This window comes from Nicotiana tabacum, chromosome 23 (genome assembly GCF_000715075.1).
Source record: "Nicotiana tabacum cultivar K326 chromosome 23, ASM71507v2, whole genome shotgun sequence".
Taxonomy (NCBI): Eukaryota; Viridiplantae; Streptophyta; class Magnoliopsida; order Solanales; family Solanaceae; genus Nicotiana; species Nicotiana tabacum.
In genome coordinates, this window is record NC_134102.1 from 58,593,482 (window position 1) to 58,617,810 (window position 24,329).

The 24,329-nt window shown below is 39.8% G+C and overlaps 1 long non-coding RNA gene across 4 annotated transcripts; it reads right to left on the reverse strand.

Moving 5' to 3' along the window:
- Positions 1 to 345: 345 nt before the first annotated feature.
- Positions 346 to 19,289, reverse strand: LOC107771820 (uncharacterized). Of its 4 annotated transcripts, none has more exons than XR_001644893.2 (8): positions 18,670 to 19,289; positions 11,348 to 17,823; positions 11,011 to 11,219; positions 9,832 to 9,975; positions 9,014 to 9,077; positions 8,339 to 8,506; positions 6,973 to 8,221; positions 346 to 674 (listed from the first exon to the last, which is right to left on the reverse strand). It is a non-coding gene; the product is annotated as an uncharacterized LOC107771820 (long non-coding RNA). The 4 variants fall into 4 exon arrangements; XR_012705864.1 differs by having other exon boundaries at positions 9,881 to 9,982; XR_012705865.1 differs by having other exon boundaries at positions 6,973 to 8,196; positions 9,832 to 9,982.
- Between the last annotated feature and the right edge of the window lie 5,040 nt (positions 19,290 to 24,329).

Consider the following 24,329-nt stretch of genomic DNA (forward strand, 5'->3'; position numbering starts at 1 on the left):
TAAATTCGAGATGGTCAAGTGCATTTGAGGTAGTGAGAGTCACTCCTTATGGTACAATTGAGCTGCGCGCTTCACATGGTGAAAGAAAATGTTTAGTGAATGGACACAGAGTCAAGCACTATTGGGGAGGAATCATTGATCGTGAGAAGACCAAAGTAGTACTCGCTAATGAGTAAGCGAGGTCCTGCGTCATTATCACGCCCCGAACCTGGGTGCGAGACCGGCACCCGGTGCCTCACTTAACCTAGTGTACCAACTTGCGACTGAGGGACTCTGAACATACAATGTCATACTTTGGCCATGGGGCCACATTGCAAGACAATTTGCGAAGCAAAATATAAAACAGAACGGAAACTAGTTTTGACTAAACATCAATATAAAGTTGGGCCGACATGGCCGTCATAACTACTACATCTGACAAACCAACAAAATATACATACAAAGCCTACAAGCCCAACATGCTGCACTAACTGATAGGATATGTCTACAAGCCTCTACTAATAGATGTACTGTGACCGGAACAAGGCCCCGACCTACCCATAACATATATACATATATACACAATATGTACACAAAACCCTAGATCCGGCAACTCCAAAGGACGTGGAGCTTACCGATCAAGCTCAACTCGGGCAACACCTACTGAGGAGGTCTATCCGTCTGTCTATCAGAACCTGCATGTATGAAATGCAGCATCCACAGAAAAGGGACGTCAGTACGAAATAATGTACCGAGTATGTAAGACAATAAAATAACTTAAAGCTGAAACTGAACTGATAATATAATAACTGAAAGTAACTGGGAGTCAAAGATGATCTGGAGATATACTTACCTGCTGATACTGACTCAACTCTCTCAATATAGTAAGTAAAATAAATGTCCGGCCCTATAAGGCTGGGTACGTGCAACTGCTCGTCCATAGAAAGCTCGCTCATAGGCGCTCGACCATACTAGGCTAGGTATCTCGGACATTTTGGGCTCGCTCATAGGTGCTCGGCCACAATAGGCTCGGTAAATAATCTACCATCTGATCAGAGGTTGTCCAATAGGGGCCTACCCATCGATTATAGCTTGATGGTGGCAAAAATACTGTAATACTGTATATATATAGAGAGACCCTCTGCTCTCTTGACTGGAAGAAGACAATACTTAACCGAATATAAAGTCCCGATAAGGGATAACACTATAAATTATGAGACTAGGATAATGTACATAAGTTTAGGAATACGAACTTCTCTTTATGCCTCGTTATCAAACTTATGTAGTTACGGGATCACAATCTTTCCAATCACCAAGTTGAACTCGCCTCTTTGCACCTTAATCTACAACAACGATAATAATACTATCATTAAGTTAGAAAAGGTACAACTATCGCACAACGAACGACAAGCTTATTTTGTATACGGGCAGCATCTCCCCTATAATCCTTACTTCCTCCAAAAATCAGGGGGTCCTCCCTAAGTACTACAGTGAAAAACTAGCTGAGGAAATAAGGAAGAAGGCTTCAACCTAAGCATAGTAATTGAAGAAGAAATGGTCATGTAAAAACAGTCTCACTATAACTTTATATGCACTCCATAAGAAAGTGGCACCTACCGTGGCTAATGAACGGGAAGTGAAGTCAAAAGTAATATTCGAGATCATATGAGTTGCACAAAAATTCTGGCATGCGTGGAAACTAAGATAAGCTAAGTATGCACGTAACAAGGGGCAGAAAGACCAGGAAAGGTAATTGCTTACGTTTGAAGAAAGATGAGATGGAAAGAAAGGAATTATTTGATCAATGATCCAGAGTTAGTTACGTTATGAACACACTTAAGATTTCGGAGTATTATCCATGCAACATATATGTTAACAATCATACAGCCGTAGAAGACTCCAGTATAAGTTAAAAGAAAGAATTGAGCCCATGTCATGGACAAAGGATTGAATCATTAGAAGATTGTACCATGGATATTCCATAACACCCATGAAAGGCTAAAGTAATAACTAATACCAGGAGCTGCAGATCGGAAGATAGCTTAAAGCCTACATAAAAGCTGATCAGAAGGAAGAGGAAACTAAGGAGTTACATCAACTAAGTAATCAGGAGTCTGATTATTGGACCCAGAAAATTATAGAAATCATGATTAAGAACATAGCAGAATCATTCTTAATATCAGAGGTGCAAGAGAGATAGTACAACAACTATATTCTATAACGGTTCTACAAGAAAGGCAGTTAGAAGAGTACCAGCCTCATAAGAAGTCAGTATGGAGCTACCACCGGATTGTGCATGCACCAGAGGTGCAACTATTATAATAGAGCTTCAAGTTGTGAATGTGAATTATACATGTGTGAAAGCGAGGTCATAAAAGAGATAGAAGATGTGATGCGAGATTTTAAGGTAAGTAAGGTAAAGGTGAACAACGTACGAGATACTCAAATGCAGAAGGTTGCGACTAATCCATACTTTAGATAGAGGACTAGTAGCATTGCGACTAATCCATACCTATTATTTCTAGGTATCGAGAGGTCTAGTTAAAAGAGTTAAGAAGAGTCTGAGACTATGTGATGTCTCGCTTAATGTTCCAAAATAACATAAGGAAATCAGTGGTGCAAGCAAGTTGAAGAAAGGTTGCGAGTAGTATAAATGAATATGTGTAGGTCGCAAGCTAAAGCATGGTAAAGCGACAAGGTGTTAGGAAGACAGGAATAAGGATAAGAAAGAGCGAGTGAGACAGTGATGAGAATGAATAAGTCCTCAGGATTAAGCCCATAAAAACAAGAGAGCTGATGGTTTCTCTAAGTTATAGAAAGCTCAGTATAGCCTGAATGAACTCAAAGGAGTCTAAGACTAATAGCATTTAAAAGAGATGGAATGCTGCCCTGGTAGTAGAATGAGGGTATAATTGTGATAAATGAAGGATGACGTTTGGGCCTTCGATTGAGTGATGATTTGAAGGGATTTCATGAGTTGTACATGATTAAAATACCCACGTAAGATGATGGGATGCTATGAAATATGGTTATGGAAGCATGGTATCGCCCCCAGGTGGATCAGTCTAATCATTTCAAATGTTCCTCGATGCGACGTGAGCCCTAGCGGCAGTGTTACATAAAAGGTCAAGTTATTAGTGGTAAATTGTATATCAACATCGAGGTGAATCAACAATGGATAGATAATAGTTACAAAGTATGAGATAAGATTTGGCCGTCATTCTTAAGATGAACAGTAATGAGAAAGCATTAAAGAACTTAGATTTATACATATGGGATAAGCAACGAGAGTAACCTGGAATTTGGTAGCAGACTTCAGTAATGATAAATCGAAGAAAGAGTTATGGTATAGTATGACCTACCTAGATGCAGTAAAGTCATACAAATGGATAACCAGGTCTATGAAATAAGGTATAGCAATATTCGTAAGTTCAACAAAATACCGAGCGAAGAACTTCAGTACCTATAGATGCCTAGAGGGACATCTTGTCAAGCTTTGTATAATGTTTACAAAGTGAGGCCTAGAGATTGGCTAAAAGCTGGAGGAAAAAGGAGAGAAGAGTCGCATAGGCGCACTTACAAGGTCAGAGTAGTACAAGCTGCATGATAGAAGGTAGCAACAGTTACGAGATTGGAAGGATTCCGACCACAAGTCGTGGTGTGAGAAAGAGGCCTAAAGGGGGGAATTCCCTGGCCCTTGGATTTATTCATAGAACAGTTGCCTAGATGGCAAGAAGAGTACTAAAGTATTCGCAAGAACTATAGGTTATGATAATGATAAGTGCATCAGTCAACATTTGAGGACGAATGTTCCAAAGGGGGGAATGATGTTACATCCCGCATTTTCGGACGTTAAAGTTTCGTCGTAAGTTAATCGACGTAAGCACGTGAATGAGATTATTTTGAGATTATAATCATTTTGCTATTTCAAACAAGTGATGAGTAAATTCGTGAAAGTGAGAGGGTAAGCAAATCGAAGAAAATAAATTTCGTCGAAGTTAGACATCTTGGGATAAAATACGGTCCAAGCTATAATACCCCGGTATTTATGGACTTGTGCCATACAAGGTACCACATGACCATGATAGTAAGGTGTATAAACTATGTTAAAAGTGAGTAGTATTTTAGGTAAGTTGAGATAATTCTTGATTATGTGGGTAATTGATAAATTATTAGATTAGTGGGGGAATTAACAAGTTAATTAAGGAAATGAGTGGATAATTTTGGATAAGCCTCCCCCCCCCCAACGTGGCAGAAAACCTACCCCAAATAAATGACTCTTAATGTTATATGGTAAGGTGGCAAAATTAGAGAGTTAGGTAGCTAAGTCATCCTAAGTGGGTCCCACACCCACCAAACTTTAAAAGCCTCTCTAAATCACTTAAAGAGGTGTTGATATCTCTACAATATGAGGAAGGGAGTCTTCATCAAGTTCATACAAGAACATGTATGATAGTAACGTGAGTTACTTCAATAAAAATTCATACGAAACTTCTTAGCATAATAGCAATGGGATTTTGCGATTCTAAAGGAGTACGGTGTAATCTTTCTCAAGAATATCATACGGATTCTCCCCTACTTCGATCCGCCGTTACGTGTTTTGTCGCAAAAGATATGTGTTGGAGGGATTGTCAAGAGAATCAATTCAGGTATGTTAAGGCTATCCCTTCTTTCTTTTTGGCATGATCCATACGATACAAACGAAACGAGTAAACGCATAATTTTCATAAATTACTTTATTCATAGAAGTACTAGGGGTGTCTATATTCTTGATTCTCCATGTAAATTATTATTATATCTTCTGTTCAAGGGTCTCAGAAAAATACGTATTTGATTAAGTTTATCCAAAAGGCATATTGATCTTATGACATACCGAGAAATCTTATTAACGTATTTCTTATGTATTTCATGCATTTATGTGTACATTGACCAATGACCAGATGGCGTTATATACGCGTATATTATATGTATATGGGATATGAAAAAAGGTTATGGCATTATATATGCACAACCACCTGATCAGCTGGTATACGTTGATGATTTGCCCACAGTGGTCGAGATTATATGATGGGATGCCCTCAGAGGCTTGATTATGTTATGAACGCATATACCTATGCAGGGTATGACATTTAAATATTAAATGATTCATAAAGCTATTTAGACTTACATGTCGAGTCTTTTACTTTATGTTCTCTCATGTCTATTATTTACTGATTTTCATTCCTTACATGCTCGATACATTATTTGTACTAACGTCCCTTTTTGCCTGGGGATGCTGCGTTTCATGCCCGCAGGTTCCGATAGACAGGTCGAGAGTCCTCCAAGTAGGCTATCAGCTCAGCGGGAGATGTTGGTGCACTTCATTTGCTCCGGAGTTGCCTATTTGATTAGTATGCATTGGACACGTATTGATTGGTATGTCGGGGCTCTGTCTCGGCATTATGATGTTTATGTACTCTTAGAGGCTTGTAGACATATGACATGTATATGAATGATTGTATGGCCTTGTCGGCCTATGTTTTGAGTGTACAAATGATCATGTCGGCCTTATAGGCCCGTATGTCACGTGCATAAATTTCTCTATCATATTGGGTCGTCATACGAATATACGTTATGTTGGTACTCGGTTGAGTAAGGCACCGGGTGCCCGTCGCGGCACATTGGTTTGGGTCGTGACAGAAACCCCCCACGAAGTGACGATAATAGCCGGACAAGCCGAGAAAGCTTTGAATCTCCGTAGTTGAAGACGGTCCCCGCCAACTCTAAACTGCCTCAATCTTCTTCGGATCCACCTGAATCCCCTCACTGGACACCATGTGCCCCAAGAATGCCACTTAACTAAGCCAAAACTCACATTTGGAGAACTTGACATAAAACTTCTCCTCACTCAACCATTGCATCACAATCCTCAAATGATGGGCATGCTTCTCCTGGCTACGAGAGTACACCAGGATATCATCAATGAATACTATGACAAACTAGTCGAGATAAGGCTGAAATACAATGTTCATCATATGTATGAATGCTGCTGGGGCATTGGTCAACCCAAAAGACATCACAAGGAACTCATAATGACCATAACAGGTCCTGAATATCCGAGTCCCGAATCTTCAACTGGTGATACCCAAACCTCAAATCAATCTTAGAGAACACCCTCGCTCCCTAAAGCTGGTCAAATAGATCATCAATGCGCGGCAAAGGATACTTGTTCTTGATTGTAACTTTGTTCAACTGCCTATAGTCGAAGCACATGCGTATAGTACCATCCTTCTTCTTCACAAACAGAACCGGCGCCCCCCAAGGCGACACACTGGCCTAATAAACCCCTTATCAAGGAGTTCTTGAAGCTGTTCTTTTAGTTCCTTCAACTCAGCTGGGGCCATGCGGTACGAAGGTATAGAAATGGGCTGAGTACCCGACACCAAGTCAATACCAAAGTCAATATCCCTGTCGGGTGGCATGCCCAACAAGTCTGCAGGAAACTAATCCGTAAAGTCTCGCACCACCGGAACAGAATCAATAGTAGGGGTATCAGCACCAACATCCCTCACAAAGGCCAAATAAGATAAACATCCCTTCCCAACCATCCGTTGAGCCTTTAAATATGAAATCACCCTACCGGAAACATAATCTAGAGAACCTCTCACTCGATCCTCGGCAAACCTAACATCGCCAAAGTCACGATCTTAGCGTGACAATATAGCATAGCATGACATGGAGACAACCAATCCATACCCAGGATCACGTCGAAATCAACCATACTAAGCAATAAGAGATCAACTCTAGTCTCCAATCCACCAATAGTCACTACACATGACCGATATACACGGTACACAACAATAGTATCGCCCACTGGCGTAGATACATGAATAGATGAGACTAAGGACTCACAGGGCATATCTAGATAACGAGCAAAATACGATGATACATACGAATAAGTGGAACTAGGATCAAATAATACAGAAGCATTATTGTGGCATACTGAGACAATACCTGTGATCACTGCATCTAAAGCAACATCATCTGGCCTGGAAGGAATAGCATAGAATCGGGCCTGACTGCCACCTGATCGGCCTCCCCCTCTTGGGCGACCCCTAGCTGCCTGAGCCCTACCCCGAGCTGGCTGGGCGGGTGGTGAAGTAACTAGTGCTGAGGTCGTGGCCTGACTGCTCTATTGAACTGGACCTCCCATAAGGCGGGGACAGAACCACTTCACATGACCTAACTCTCCACACTCGAAACATCCCCTCTCGAAAAATGGCGGCAAGTACTGAGGCGGACCCCGAGAACCAAAATAACTATCAGAAGAACCTGGTACAGAAGAACCATGCACTGATGGTGCACGGGATGGACTCTGAGCTGGAAGAGCACTGAGAGATGACTGGCCCGGACGGGCACTGTATGAACCATGGCTAGATGATGCAACACGGTGAACTGGACGAGCCATCTGAGCGGGCCTATAAGGACGACCCCTGCTGTGGTAAGACTGTCCCCCAGAATGAACACCACTGGGACCGCTCGAAACTCGACGCCTCCCTCTCCTCATGCTCCTGACTATGGACCATCTCTATCTGCCGAGCAATATCAACCACCTCGTCAAAAGTAGCACCAGATAGCCTCTCCCGAGTCATAAGCAACCGCAACTGATATGTAAGGCCATCAATGAACCTCCTAATCCTCTACCTATCCGTGGGAACCAACCAAATTGCGTGACAGGCTAACCCGGAAAACTTCATCTCGTACTGAGTCACAGACATGTCATCCTGACGTAGCTGCTCAAACTATCTGTGCAGCTCCTCTCTACGAGACTATGGCATGAACTTCTCCAAGAAGAGAACGGAGAACTCACGCCATGTAAGTGGTGCTGCACCGACTGGCCTGCGCCTCTCATAATCTTCCCACCATCTGAAGGCAGCCCCAGTAAACTGAAAAGTAGTGAATGAGACCCCACTGGTCTCCAGAATACCTGTCGTGCGAAGAATCCGCTGACACCTATCCAAAAAGTCCTGGGCATCCTCAGACTCAGCCCCACTGAATGATGGAAGCTGGAGTCTCCCAAATCTCTCTAGTCTCCTCTGCTCATTATCAATCATAACAGGACCTGCCTAGGCATGAGCGGCTGGGCTAGTGGTACCCCCGATGTCTGGAGTTTCTACATCACCGGTTCTGGTATACGGGCGATGGGAGTCTGAGTACCTCCCCCGACCTGAGAAGTGGCTGCCGCAGCCGGAACAGAAACCGCCTGAGCAAGGTTAGTGCACACAGTCAAAATTTGAGCCAAAGCCTCTTGAAGGCTTGGAATCACAATAGGCACAACTGGTGCCTGAGCTGGCCCTACTGGCTCAACCATAGCTGGTACCTGCTCCTGAGCTAGATCAACTGGTGGATCTGCATGTGCCGCTCTAGCTGCTGTACGAGCTGCACCCATGCCTCTACCGCGGCCCCTATCGCAACATCGACCTCTTGTGTCCCTAGTTGGTGGTACTGGTGGCTGTCCATCCTGACCGGTAGTACGTATCCTCACCATCTGTGAGAGAATAGAACAACAGAAATTTAGTGACCGGAATCAACAAATCCGCAAGACAAGAATATAAGAATGTGAAGTTTCCAAAGGGTTCGACAGCCTCTCGAAGATAAGTACATACGTCTCTGTACCGATCTGCATGACTCTACTAAACCTGCTCATGACTCATGAGACCTATGTAACCTAGGGTCTGATACCAATTTGTCACGGCTCAAAATAAATCCGTCGTGATGGCGCCTATCATAGTACTAGGCAAGCCAACTACTCAGACATTTTCAATATTTTAAAACTTTGAAAGATATGAAAACAGCTTAATTAAAGGAAAATCTTTTAAAAACAGGATAGGAAGTCATAACTCAATACATAATCTCTCTCAAGAATCGGGGTGTCGCCGAGTACATGAGCATCTACATAAAGATAGTCTAGTACACCGTCCAGAAAATAAAACTGAAATTAATAACATGAAAGATAAGGGAGGAGAGTCAAGGTCTGCGAACGCCCAATAGCTACCTCGATGATCTCCAAATGATCGGACTCCACAATCAACGATCACCGTGCCCGAAAATGCCTGAATCTGCACACGAGGTGCATGGTGTAATGTGAGTACAACCAACTCAGTAAGTAACAATACTAACTATTGGACTGAAAGTAATGACAAGCTCAGCAGGTACAATTCGATATAGAATTACAGTACAGAAATGTAGACATGTTTTCAAGTTCAACAGATAACTTAATACAAGAAAAATAGATCAACTCAGAATAATTTGAGGAATGTGACATCTACATGCCAATGTACATGCTATATGGGATGCACTACAATGGAAGTCTCGTGAACTCATACTATCTGAATACTCAATCTCTCAGTACTGTTCAACAGTTGTCCCTCTTTAACCAAAAATGATGAAAGCATTTTCGAGAAAAGAAATTGATGTAGTTGCCAATTTTGTCCCGGCCAACAAGTACGCCCTTAAAAGGATAAGGATGATATGGACGTTGGAAAAATTATGGGATGGAATCATTTCGATCGAATGTCCTATTTGAAGGTGGACTTTCCTATTATCCTATTAAAGGCAGATGAGCCTAAATGCCATATTAAAGGCGAATGAGCCTAAATATCCTATTAAAGGCGGACGAGCCTAGATATCCTATAGAAGGCGGCCATGGCCTAAGGGAGGATCGAAATGATTCAAAATGAAAGGTATTTTGAAAGGCTGCGGCCGCACTCCGATTTTCGAGTTGCCTACATATCGAGGGCTTTATGAGAATTAGGCCATATGTAGGTCAAACGATTAACGACTAAGAGATGGACACAATTGAATTTGATTTACCTATATAACCACGATTTTGCAAAATATAATTTGGGAGTAGATCTTTGACCTCTTGATGATGAGCTTAACTCCACCTTCGACAATTTTCCCAGTTCATTGCTTAGATATGATCCACGATTTGATGTGTGGTGCGAACTTCTGATCCTGTCATCTTATGAAACAAAATATACTAGAAAATTCATTAGCGACTTTGAATATATAAATATGATGGAATGGAGGAAGTTGATATTAAATCCACATTCACAAAATTACATACACCATATATGTTATGTACAAGGTGAAAGGAAGTCCACAATGAAGGAAGTAAATAAGGTGAGAAAAAACAAAACACAATTGAAGTCTACTGTGCATAAAAGTAAATCCACAAATAAAGTCTACAATACATAAAGTAAATCCACAATTAAAGTCCACGGTGCAAAACATAAATTCACAATTGAATTCCACAATGCATAAAGTAAATTCACAATTGAAGTCCACAATGCATAAAGTAAATCCACAATTGAAGTCCACGGTGCATAAAATAAATCCACAATTGAAGTCCACGAAAAATTAAAGTCCACGAGAGATTGAAAATGATAATTGATTATTGACGATTGAAAATTGAAATTATCGATTGAAATTTGATAATTGAAAATTAATGAATGGAGATTGATAATTAAAGCCCATAAGTTTGTATTTTAAAATCGAAAAATTAAGATAGATAATTGAAAATTGAAGACTCGTATTTGAAGTTCCCTAATATGTAATATAGCATATATTTATTTTAGTAGAACCCACTAGGCATTGTGCCTAGGGTTTTTGTATATACAAATGAAGCAAATTCAAAGGAGGGGGGCATGAACCTAACCTCAAACCTATGGTGGAATACCACTTGATTATCTAAACAAAACAATCAAGAGGATCCAAAAGCTTATGTGAAGTTAGACCTATAGTGAATTTCCAGTTATCTATCCATATTTGATAGACATTTGGATGACAAAAGACAATGTGAAGTTATCCTAGGTCAACTATACAATATAAACCTATGTCAACTATGCAAAAGAGTTGGAGGGAGACCTTCCAAAAACTAACAGGTAGGTACATCCATCCTATGAAAAGGACTGTCTTCAACATAGCTATACACTGACCAAGTCGAAGATAGCTAACAAAAGGAGGTATGGTGTTGAAGTAACATGCTACCTCTATTTGTTGGAGCTAATAGAAGAACTTGGGCATGAGGTATTTCCTGTGTGTGACCAATGCATTAATGTATTTTGCACTGGATGGTGAATGATTGTTGTCTTCATCCAGGACAGAAGAGGTGAATCAAGTTGAGCTGATGGCATCTGGAAGTTGGTTCTGCACTCCATATCAAACATTTGTGCTTGTATGTGTGTATATCTCTGCACCTGGAGGGTGATATTAAACTTGTCAAACTGAACATTTAGGCCTGAGCCCCAAAATTTGTCCAGGTTATTCATTGTTTGGGCACATGTGTGTGAGCTATATGGTTCCATAAACTATATATGGTGATTACCTGTAGAGAAAACTAGGGCAGCTAGGTTTGTTCCCCTAGTTGTGTCTAGTTGGTTGCTCAGTTGGCAGTAGTCACTGTATGTGATTGCTTGGAACCTGCTTGTTGTTGCACCATATTGGGCAACTAGCTTTGAGCCCCCAGACATGACATGCATGTCTGGATGTCTTATGTGATCCAATATGGCATGATGAAGTTGGCATTCCCAGGATGATTGATGAATTTTCAACAGACTGAGCACTTGAAGTGCTAATACCACACATTGAGGATTCACCAATGATCTAGGCCTACTTTTTGTACTTTCAAAATTTAACAAACAAGTTAGAAGAAAGTGTTCCCTTTTATCCATCTCCCAGAAAAGAAAGATAAGGTGTTCTGCTCCCAAATATTTATTTCTACAAACTATGATCTGCAACATTGTGTTTTCCTCCTTTGCATTTAAGCAGTTAGCCAAATTCTGACATGCTTGTGACCTTTGGTAGACTCTCAGCAGGATGAGCATTGGGATTGCTGATACCACACACTGAAAGTAAATCAAATAGTTAAGCATGCCACAAGAACAATTACCCGCAAAAAGGAAAAAAGAGTTAAAGATGTGTATCTTTATGTCCTCTGTCCTTGGATTGTGGGTATGCAACTCTACTCCCAGGTTCTTGTGGATTCTGAGAGTTGGTGTGAGATGTGAGTTGTTGGCTAGGGAAATTGATTAAGTCTCCGGAGTGTAAGGATAGATCTTAATGTATTTGTAGTAGTGTTGAAGTGGAGTAAGGTTGTTGTAAAGGGTTGCTGAGGGTGTAATGGTATTAAGGTGTTGTGCTGGTGATTGTGGGTATGGTATATTTAGTTGCCTGCATTGAAGGTTAGCTGCAGAGAACACCACTCTTTATAGTATTAAAAGACCTCCAACAGACTGAGCACCCAAGGTGCTAATACAACACCTTGGAGGTCTATCAATGTTATGAGTGTGTCCAATGTGGTGCACATAAGAACAAACAGGTTAGTAAAAACCATACTGTTGTTGCATTTAAACTGCTCTTATGGTGGTGTTAGCATCTGAACCACAGTTCCTACTCATGCTGCTGTGATGATATTTCATGATGTATAATTGGACAAATTTGTATTCTCCCCTCAATTTATTTGTATCAACCATAACCATGAGAAGTGGTGGAAGCCAATTGTGGTGGTGTAATGATTCTTTGAGTCTTTCTGTATCTGAAAGCTTGGGTGTCCAAAATATCTTTCTGGATTTGGCCCCCTTATATGAGGAGGTAGATTAAAAGTGTTGGGGAAGTGTGTTAGTGCAATGAGATCATAACTGAGTTTAGATATTAAATCAGCAGGGGAATTGGCCTCTCTGTACACATGAGAGTATGTGATCTTCTCACACTGAAGACAAAGTGCTCTCAGCTTCTGCAAATTCATCTTGATGATCCAAGGGGGATCATTATTGCTTGTCAACCAGTTTGATCAATAGCTCAGAATCTGCCTGTAGATGTACTCTATTGTACCCATTAGCAATGCACCACTGGATATAGAAGCGGCTTTCGTTTTTGCCAAATTGATGGTACCCTCACCCAATGGGGATGCAATTGACTGAATAAATTCTCCCAAATGATTTCTAATTATAACACCACCACCTATCCTCCCAGAGCTGATCAAATATAACGACCCGACCGGTCGTTTTGAGAATTAGCGTCCTGTTCAGTGGCTTAAGGTCTCGAATAGCTTCGTATTGTGTATTATGACTTGTATGTGTATCCGGGTTAGGTTTTTGGATGATTCGGGATTTGACTTGGAAGAATGATTTTTTTAGAAGCTTAAGCGGCAAGAGTTGACCGGAGTTTGACTTTTGCGTGGACAACTCTGAAATAGTATTTTGATGATTCGAATAGCTTTGTATGGTAATTTTGGACTTAAGCGTACGTCTGAATTTAGATTTGGAGGTCCGTAGGTGGATTTGATGCATTTTGGCGAAAGTTCAAAAATTGAAGGTTTAGAAGGTTGAGAGGTTTGACCGGGAGTTGACTTTGTTGATATCGAGTTCGGATTATGATTCCGAAAGTTGGCATAGCTCCGTTGTGTCATTTGGGACTTGCATGCAAAATTTGACGTCATTCCGTGTTGAATTGATATGATTCGGCGCAAGTTGCGGAAGTTGAAAGTTCATAAGTTCGATTTGAAGTGCGATTTGTAGTTTTGATGTTGTTTGATGTGATTTGAGGCCTCGAGCACCACATTATGTTATGGAACTTGTTGGTATGTTCGGACGGTGTCCCGGGGGCCTCAGGTGTATTTCGGATGGGCTATGTGCCATTTCCTCCCATTTTAGAATGTTAGTTATGTTATCTGGTTTTCTTTATCACGTTCGCGTCTATGGTACCGCGTTTGCATAGTGTAATTTGGAGGCAGGCAGTATTTGTTCTTCGCGTTCGCGAATAGATGAACGCCTTCGTGAAGCTTGGAAGACTTTTTGTCTTCGTGTCACATGCAGTGCTCCGCGATCGTGCAAAAGTAAGGCAAGAAGGGCATTAAACAATTTTCTTTTCGCGTTCGCAAGAACACAAACCCGTTCGCGTAGAGTCTGAAGATCTTGGTCACCGCTTTCGCGACCTTAGTGTCGCGTTCGCGTAGCACGATTTGGCAGCTGAAGGTTTTGTTCTTCGCAATCGCGATGTATAATTCACTGGGCAGAATATAAAGTACTCTATTTCGAGGGCTTTTGATATTTTATCACTTTTTGGGTTAGAGAGCTCGATTTAGGGCAATTTTGGAGGGGATTTTCATACTTTGAATTGGGGTAAGTTTTCTTCACCCGAATTTGATTATATTTCATGATTCCATCTTTGTTTTTATCATTAAATTAGTGATTTGAGTTGGAGAAAATTGGGGATTTTTTTGTAAAAACTTTCTAAAATGTAAAATGAGAATTTAAAGGCCGATTTGATGTTGGAATTGGATAATTTTGGTGTGGCATATCGGAATGGATGTTTGAATTTTGTGAGTTTTGTCGAGTTACGAGGTTTGGATAATTTTGGTGTGGTTGGACTCATATCGGAATGGATGTTTGAATTTTGTGAGTTTTGTCGAGTTACGAGGTGCAAGCCCGGGGTTGACTTTTGAATTGAATTTTTAATTTTCCTCAAAGATCGGAGTTTTATTATCTGAAATTATTTCCTATGGTTTTTATTTATAATATTAAGTTATTTTGACAAGATTTTAGCCGTCCGGAGATTGTTTCACACGAGAAGGTCATTTTAGAGTATTGGTTTAGCTTCTTTGAGGTAAGTATCTTGTCTAACTTTGTGTGGGGGAACTACCCCTTAGGATTTGAGAAAACCGTGCACGCGAGGTGACGAGTGCGTACTCAGGTTTATATATGGAAATCGACCGGTTTAGACTCTTAGGCTTCTTTCATGTATTTATTTAGAATTCTTAGCACATGTTATTTCTTTTATTTGTCATGTTTACTTTCACATGCTTTATTTGAAGTTGTTGTTACATGTCACATCCTTTACTTGTAAAGTTTACTCTTATATGCTTTATTTGAAGTTGTGGCCTCTTTTATCATTATGTGACTTCCTTTATTGTCGGGTTACTCTTAATTGAAATTGTTGTTACATGATATTCTTTTGTTGCAGGGTTATTCTCATGCATTTAGATGTAGTTGCTAGTTCGTGCCATCTCTTTCATTGTTAGCCTATGAATATGAAGTTTGCCATTTTATGGAAATACTTTCATTATCGAGTTTATCCTTAAGCAATTAATTAAAGTTGAAGTTATTGAAAGTCATTAATCTATTTTAATTGAAGTTGTGTTTAAAGGGGGTGTTGTTCATTGTTGAGTTACTTTCCCGTTTATTTTGTTATTGAGATTCTATACCCATTGTGTTTGAGCCGTGGGCTATTTGTTGTGGAAATATTGATATTGTTGGTTCTTTTGGAAAGGTTGTTGCCTATGGGCACTTGTGGTACGAGTTGATATGTTGTCTTGTTGTGATGTTAGCACATGTGAATTGTTGTGTGGATTGGTTGTTGTTATGCGGAGCATAAGGGTGGCATTTCACTGTTGTTGTTATGCCTGGCATCTCACTATTGTTGATTATGCAGAGTGATACGAGTGGCTATTGTGTTATTGTCCGGACGGAGCGATAAGGGTGGCTATTATGCGGAGTGATACGGGTGGCTATTAGAGCGATACGGGTGACTAATGATATTGTCAAGGTAGAGTGATATGGGTGGCTATCTAGGGGCATTATGTTGACAATATTCGTGTGATAGTGTGATTCTACTTCTGTATGTGTTGCTTTCAATGAGCTACTTGATGTCTTTGATATTACTTGTTGACTTGGGTTGTAATAGTACACTCGCACAAGCATACACCATAGCTTGCCACTTATACTAGTTCAAGGGTATGAAACGTAACATTTATTGATCATGCCCATGCATTCTTGTATTATCTGCTCTCATGTTGATATTGAGCCTGTGACCATGCCAGGCGGATTGTGATGAACCTGTGACCATGTTGGGCGGATTGTAATTCTGAGCCTGTGATCATGCTGGGCGGATTGAGATGTTGGCACGTGAGTTGTCAGTGTGGTTATGATTAGAAATGTGGGCACAAGGTGCCGTGAGAATATGATTTGTGGGTTGAGACTCGTGACTTGTGATTATCGGAGTAATTTTGTTGCGAAACTTGTGTTAGAACGACTTATTTAATTGGTTGTTATTTATTTTCCTTATTTGGTTTCAATGGTACTTTCACGATATTCTTATTACTTTACTATTTATATCATCACATGTTGATTCTTGTTGCCATTTACATCATCCTGCTTTCATTATTACCTTATTACTTCTATACTACACATGTTATTTTGACTATTAGGTGTCTTGACTTGTACCTCGTCACTACTCCATTGAGGTTAGTCTTGATACTTATTGGGTACCGACTGTAGTGTACTCATACTATATTTCTGCAATATTTTTGTGCAGATCCAGGTATTGGAGATATCGGACTCAAGCAGAGTTAGCTTATTGATCGCGATGATTCAATGTAGAGCTGCTTGATCGTCGCAGTCTCCTTGGAGTCCTTTCCTTTCATTTTAATGTCAACTTGTTATTTGAACAATATTTTATTTCGATCTTTGAGATCTTTCCATGTATTCGGCTAAAGTTCGTGACTCTAACCTAGTCTTGGGAGGTTGTTATGATTATTGCCGCATAGGCTTATTTCGCTTTTGTTTCGGTATTCATATTAAACTTTGTTTTAAATTATCATTGTTAAACTGGCTTAATTGTTGTAAGTAATCGACTTACCTAGGTGCCATCACGACACCTATGGTGAGATTTTGGGTCGTGACATCGGCTCCCATCACTGTTAGCTTTTACAAAACCAGCCGCATGTCTAGTCCATTTAACCTGATGGACAATAGTATGATGTTTGATATTCTCAATGATAGAGTATAGATTCACCCATCTATAAGGCTAGTTAATAGTAGAAAAATTGGTGTGGAGAAGCAATTGGACAATAGAGTTGATGGAGAAGATTACTCTAGCTATAGAGGAGGCCTTTGAACCATACTTAGCACTACATCTGTTTTTCCACAGGTTCCAACATATGATAAAGGGGAGAGAGAGGCTAGAATCAACTTCAACACTTCATTGTTTTTCTTCTGAAGCCACCAGTGCATCAAGATCAATCTGAGTGGCATGTTATCAGTTTTAATTCCAGTTGGACCTCCATGTTTCTTACACACTGTCTTAGCAAGGTAGCCTTGTCTGAAGATGTGCTCTATTATTTCATCTGTAGGTATGGTACAACATACACATCTTGATACAGTAATAATTCCAAAGGAACTAATCCTGTCATCAGTGGGTAACTTATTTCTGAGAGCTCTCCAAAGACAAAAGAACCATTTAAATGGGATCTTTTTGTGCCAGGTCATTTTATTGGTAAAATTGGGCTGCATTTTTTTTTAACATTTCCCAAGTAGATGCACATGAAAATTTTCCAGACAATGTGGGAGTCCAGATAGTTTAATCTTGGGATTGCAGTTTGTAGTAGATGTGAATTTGCATTATATCTTGAATCTTATGTGTTGGAGCTACTCTGTTCAATTCCAGTAGGTGCCAATGACCATTTTCCCAAAATTGAGCCACATGGATATTTCCAGGTCTGCCTCTTTCAATTCTGTATGACACCTTACACGTATCCGTAATGAGCATGAGTTGTTCTTGCCTGACACGTATCCATTCCGCATCATCTAGTTTGGCTTCCTGGATGACTCTCAAATGATGGTTTCTCGACCTATGCGAGTACCACAACTTTTGTGCCATATACTAACATATATGGCGTTGCCGAAGCAGATGTTCTTATAGTGATACGGTAACCAAGTAAGGCAAAGGACAGCTTCTCGTGCCATTGCATGTGATTGTCAACTATCTTCCGTAAGATCCTCTTGATGTTTTTGTTGGCTGCTTCAACTGTACTCGAATTATAAGAATAAATGGTCGGGTTGACAACAATATTCTAAAAGCAAGTTTCCTACTTTCTACAAATATGTTTATCACAACTCTTTCAAAAAAGGACTCATCCATAGTTTAAATGCATAGATAGTTGATACATTTTCCTTAAGATCTAGTTATACTGTTAAAGGCTCCTCTAGATTAGTTAAATACTTCATACTCACTGGGGCATATAACTTTATCACCAATGAAAAATGCTTTCATTTAAGCAGATAACTTTCTGTAGTCCACTACTAAAAAGTAATAAAGCAAACCTATCCTAAATACAATTTATCTAACAATGAGCACATAAAACATTCATCACGCTTCGGCATAAAGAACTCAATATTCATAGTTCCTATAGAACTAAATAATACTAGTACATAATAGTTGCAAGTAATAATTATTCTTTTTATATACTACTCCATTGATAGAAACCTGAGCATATGATTATTAGAAGAGTATTCTCATTGCAAAAGAGGACTACAACTACTATTATTGCATCTTAAGAACAGGTCCAAATGACATAATTTCTAATACATGATTTTATAACAAGGCTTCACAAACATGCACGACTAAGTAAACTTGAGACATGGTTTCTAAGGAAAGGACACCTCTACTGTCACATTTTTCTACGGTCACATTAATATGCAAGGAGAACCAAAACTTATTTTTCATACAAATATGCTATTCAAGATTTAACAACAGAACAAATCTACAGGCATAAATAACATTCAGTAATACAAAGATCCTAAAGCATAATTTCTATAAAATAAAAAAAAATTTAACAATAACAAAAATAAACAGCGCGAGAGTCGAATTTACCTTCCTGAGCAGTAAACTGGGACTTTGAGCGATCAGACCTACCACTCCTTAGTTGCCGAGAATGTAAAAATGGAGACTAAAAAATTGAAAGTTTTTCATAGATTGTAAAGCTTGAGATTATAAAGAAAAGCAGAGTATGATATGAACTGAGTTTTTTCAGAATTCAAAGATGGTTCTAAGCTGAAGCTTTAGGATGTATTTATCGAGAAGAAAGTGCTAGGGTTTTATTTTTTTGAAATTCAAAAGGAAGAGGTCATGGATCGATTTTAGATCGCAAAAAGAGCCGTTTTGATGAGTCAACATCGTGATAGAAGAGAGATGAAGAGATATAGCCGTTTGAAATCAAGTGTGATCCCTGCTTTGTCAATTCTCCGTGTGAGGCGAAACAAAATTCAAAATTCCCTTTGGCTTTTGTGTTGACTGAATCTTTTTACATATGAGAGATGGAAGATTTTTCACTAAAAAGGAGAGGCAAGGTTCTGTTACAACTAATGGGGTTAGAATTTTCGCTCAAGAGAAAAGGGGTTAGGGTACAGCTAGTTTGGAGGAGACTAGAGTTAGAGAGATTTGGAGACTTAGCTTTTAGGGCTTCTAGATAATTCCCTTGGATTATTGGATAATGAGATGGACAATTGGGTTTTAAAAAAAAAAGATCTGATGGGTTGCTGAATGTGGTGATATAAAGGCTTTATTTGGGCCGAAAATCATGGCCTTTTTCTTCTTCAGATTAATTTAATTTGGCTTCTATATCTTAATAATTTGGACTCAATAATAATACTTTGAACATATATAATATTATATATTAAAATAAGTGATTAACTCAATAATAGTCATATTAATGGTAACATTAATAATCATGCTAATACTAATACTAATAATAATGATAATAGTAATAGTAACAATATTAATTAAAATAGTAGTAATCACTCCTATAATTATACTTATAATTAATAAATAGATTATTAAATAATTTAAAAAATATAACATTAGATTATTAATGAATAGGGAGCACCAAAAAATTAATTAGAAGAAAGGTAGGACAAAATTGGGTATCAACAGTACTTAAGTGGGTCGAGTCGGGATATTAGATGTGTGGTATATGCTGATAGGTAGTGTTTTAACTTCTGAGTGATCCAAGTCAGAGAGCAGCAGGTCCGCTCTAACAAGGTGTATCTGGCTTCATACGGTGTGAATTTCTTGCTCAGGTAATCGATGGCTTGCTCCCTTTTTCCAGTCTCATCGTGTTGTCCCAACATGCATCCGAATGCATTATCCAAGACGTACAAGTATAGGAGTCGGGACTTCCCGTGTTCGGGAGGAACTAACACTGGCAGATTCGATAAATACTTCTTGATCATGTCGAAAGCTTTCTGACATTCTTCTATCCACTTTGTAGCAGGATCGTTCTTCAATTTTTTGAAAATTGGCTCACAGATTACGGTTGACCGAGCTATGAACCTGCTGATGTAGTTTAGTCTCTCGAGGAAGCTCACCACGCCCTTCTTGCTTTTGGGTGGACGCAAGTCCTGAATGGCCTTGATCTTTGAGGGATCCAGCTCTATCCTCTTTCTGCTAACGATGAATCCTAATAGTTTTCCTGCAGGGATTCCGAATGCACACTTCGTAGGATTCAAATTTAAACTGTACCTCCGCAGTCATTCAAAGAGCATCTTTAAGTCACTCAAATTATCCGCATTCTTTCGAGATTTAACGATGACATCATCCACATATACCTCAATTTTCTTGTGGATCGTATCGTGTAAGAGGGTCATCATGGCCCTCATGTAGGTAGCATCGGTGTTCTTGAGACCAAATGGCATGACCCTGTAGCAATAAACTCCCCATTACGCGGTGAACACTATCTTTTCGGCGTCTTCTTCGTGCATTAGAATCTGGTGGTATCCGGCGAAACAATCCACAACTCATGTTTCACAGTTGTCGATAAGGATATGGATATTTGGTAGAGGAAAGTCATCCTTTGGACTGGATTTGTTAAGATCTCGATAGTCCACACATATCCTAATCTTCCCATCCTTCTTTGGTACCATACGATGTTTGCCAACCATATAGGATAATTGGTGACTCTCACCACATTCGCTTCTATCTGCTTGGTGACTTCTTTCTTTATCCTTAGACTCAAATATGGCTTGAATTTTTTGGGTTTCTATTTGACTGGTGGCCTGGCGATCGGTGTGCAATCGGAGCGAGACGATGTAGGTACTTAACCCAGGCATGTTGTCATATAACCAAGTGAATACATCGATGTATTATCGGAGGAGCTCTACTAATTCTTCCCTCTGTTCTATCTTCAAATGGATGTTGATTCGGGTTTCTTTCACCTTTTCTCCAAGCTAATTACTTTTGTTTCTTCGAGGTAGGGCTTCTCTTAGCTCTCTAGCTACTTGATCTCTTGCGGGAGGTTCTCAGGCATCATACTCTTGTCATACTCTTCGTAGTCTGGATTATGTTGCTCAAGGGTTTCGTTACATGTCACAATTTCAAAATGCGAGTTATTATCAATTTGATTACTGAAAAGAAAAACTAAGTATAAGTAAAGGCAAAGATAAATTTGCAATGATTTCAGGAAAGATAATTCTTTCATTTCATCAAAAGGAACGTCTCAGCGTTTAAAGAGGCAATTTAACAAAAAGGTACAGGCACGATTCATGCCTCAATTAACCATGCGTTATTCAAAATTACTAAAATTCCATGCTACCAAGACTCCCGGCGAACTAGAGATGGACTGTCGGTCCAATTCTGCAAGGTCTCTCCTAGTTCGGCATCCCAAATGATTGGTGTCTTGATATCAACTTCGTTGCAACATTCCTCGATCATGGTCACAAACAATCTTCCCATTTCGTCAACGATGTCATCCTCTGGTGGTGAGCTCTGACCCAGGCCCGAAACATGCTATGGTACGAAAACCTTCTTTCCAGGGTTACCGTTATAGGTTCTTTCAGTTGTAGGTTGATACCCCATGTCGGAAGCACCTTTCTGCCCTTTCGGTTCAATTGTCTTTGTTATCCCACATGATCGGGCTCCCAACCCAGTCCCTAGTTGGTACCCATACTTCATCATCTCTCGTATTGCCATCTTTGACCTGTACGGTGACTGCATACCATGGTTCTCCTCACTCTTCTCCATTTTTGTTTCTTGTATGATCTCGACCGCATGAAAGGTGATCCCATCTAATCCTTCTATGAAAGGAACCACATGCTCCAAGTAAGCTGACCGGCTCTACTCCTCGTGTATCACAATCTCCTAGAAATCCCATTCAAATTTTATACACTGATGGAGAGTGGAAGGAATTGACCCTACCATGTGTATCCTGGGCCTTCCCAGTAACAGATTGTATGAAGACAAAATGTCTATCACTTGGAACAATATTGGGAATTCAATTGGTCCAATCTGTAGGGCTAAGTAGACCTCTCCGATGACATCCTTCTACGACCCATCAAAAGCCCTACTGTTGAATGACTTTCTTTCACTTCCCTCAAATGAATAGCCAATTCTCACAGAGTAGAGAACATGCAAATATATACTCTGGATCCTCCATCGACAAGCACTCGAGACACGACTTTGTCCCCACACTTGACTGTGATGTGCAGAGCTTTGTTATGATCCATATCCTCCACAGGAAGTTCATTAATCTGAAAGAAAATCATGTTTGCTTCAACCATCTTCCCAATGGTTGCCACTAAAGCCTCGCTAGTAGTATTGATTGGCACACTTACTCTGCTAGCACCTTCACCAAAGCATCCCTATGACTGTTAGAGCTCATCAACAAATCCATGATTGATATGTAGGCAGGGGTCTTCCTCAACTGTTCCTCTACAGAATATTCTTTAACCGACATCTTCCTCTAAAACTCTGCCACCTCAGCGTCTGTTATGTTTATTCTTTGGTTCTGTTCTCTACTTGGGTTCCCTCGATTCACCTCTTCTGGAGTGTAACACCTTCCTGACCTAGTCATCCTGTGAGCAGCTGCAGTGTCTGTCATTTTTCCCTTTTCCTTTGATTGGTAAGTCCATGGAACTGTTTTGTATTCTCGATTCCCCTCATCTCTGGCGGTGGTGGTGGACCATTGTTGGTATGTCTGAACCATCACAGGAGGTTTCAACTGCACAATGATTAATGGAGTTATCCGATGTCACGCCCCAAACTCAGAAGGCGCGACCGGTGCCCAACCGAGTAAACCCGGTCGAGCAAGCCTGTTAGACGCTTTCTACCCAACGAACCCATGATCAAGAGAAGATATAATTTCGTTAATTAGACAGTAGGGAGATCATGTACACAATACTAAATCATTTCATTAGTTACTTCACTTTTAAGTCTCAAAATACACACCTTTTTATAGGTTAAAGTGGAACAAGTGATTCATTCAAACATAAACATGAAATGTTTGACTTCCCCCAACACCGACATACAACACACACAATGTCTATGGAGCCTCTAAAAGATACAAAGGAATACAATGATAGTGACGATAACAAGGCTCCGGCTATACCTCCAAACATGATAACAAAATGTACAAAAAATACATGACCCCGAAATGAGGTGTGGCTCACCAAGTCTGCTAGGAGGAAGGTGTACCACTATCGCTGATCAACACTGCCTGCTATGGAACCACCTGCATCTATTTAAAGATGCAGTGCCCGCGGTAAAATGGACGTTAGTACTATCGAATAGTACTAGTATGTAAAACTAAATACCATCTCAATAGAATGAATAATAATACAAGAGGGGGAAACAGTCATGAGTTCAATAAGAGCTTCAAACAATACTAAAACATCAAATACGGATCACATAAGTTCTCAAGTCAATTTCCATGTTATTAGGTTGGGTGATCTTTAGTACCGATATACTATAATTTACAATACCACCGTGTTCTTACACGGAGTTCAATCACGACCCGATCGGCTAGGTCGTCTCATTTGAGACATCAACCATAACCATAATTTCATTATAATTTCTAGCACAATCACCACCATGTGTGCGGCATGGCGTCCGATCATGGCCCGATTGGCTAGGACTTCTCACTCGAGACATTACCTTTTCAATCAATAATCCCACTTCATATATCATTCACATCTTTTCAATGCATTGGCACGAGTGGCTTCAATTAGAAATTCATTCTTGGCACTTGGCCGTATTTCATAATTCCAGTTTCCCCTTCCTACATTCAAACATAATTATCATCAACAACAACAATAAGGCCTACCGTTTAAGGCATTAGTACACATATGAGCAATTTGGGAATCCTAAGCACATAGAGGCTTTTCATACAATTTGGCATCACAACCTTTATTCGATCTTGACATGAAGTCCTAACATTTTTGACACATATTCCACATTTTGAACACATCCTCAAATGACGAGATGACATGATGAATCATTTAGAATAAATATTGAACATACATCCTTAAACGCAAACACATTAGGAATAGCCAATTCTATAATGATCAATTTGGGACTTACACCAATTACACGAACACCGTGGGATTCGATTCTAAGTAGAAGGGGGTTTAGCCAACATACCTCAATTGAGCTTCCTTTAAACTTTAAAACATTCCGGAATTCTTAGCACTTCGATCTATTTTAGAAATATAACAAGTTGGACTAAAATTAGGAAGATGATCATGATTCTAGCTTATTTGAGC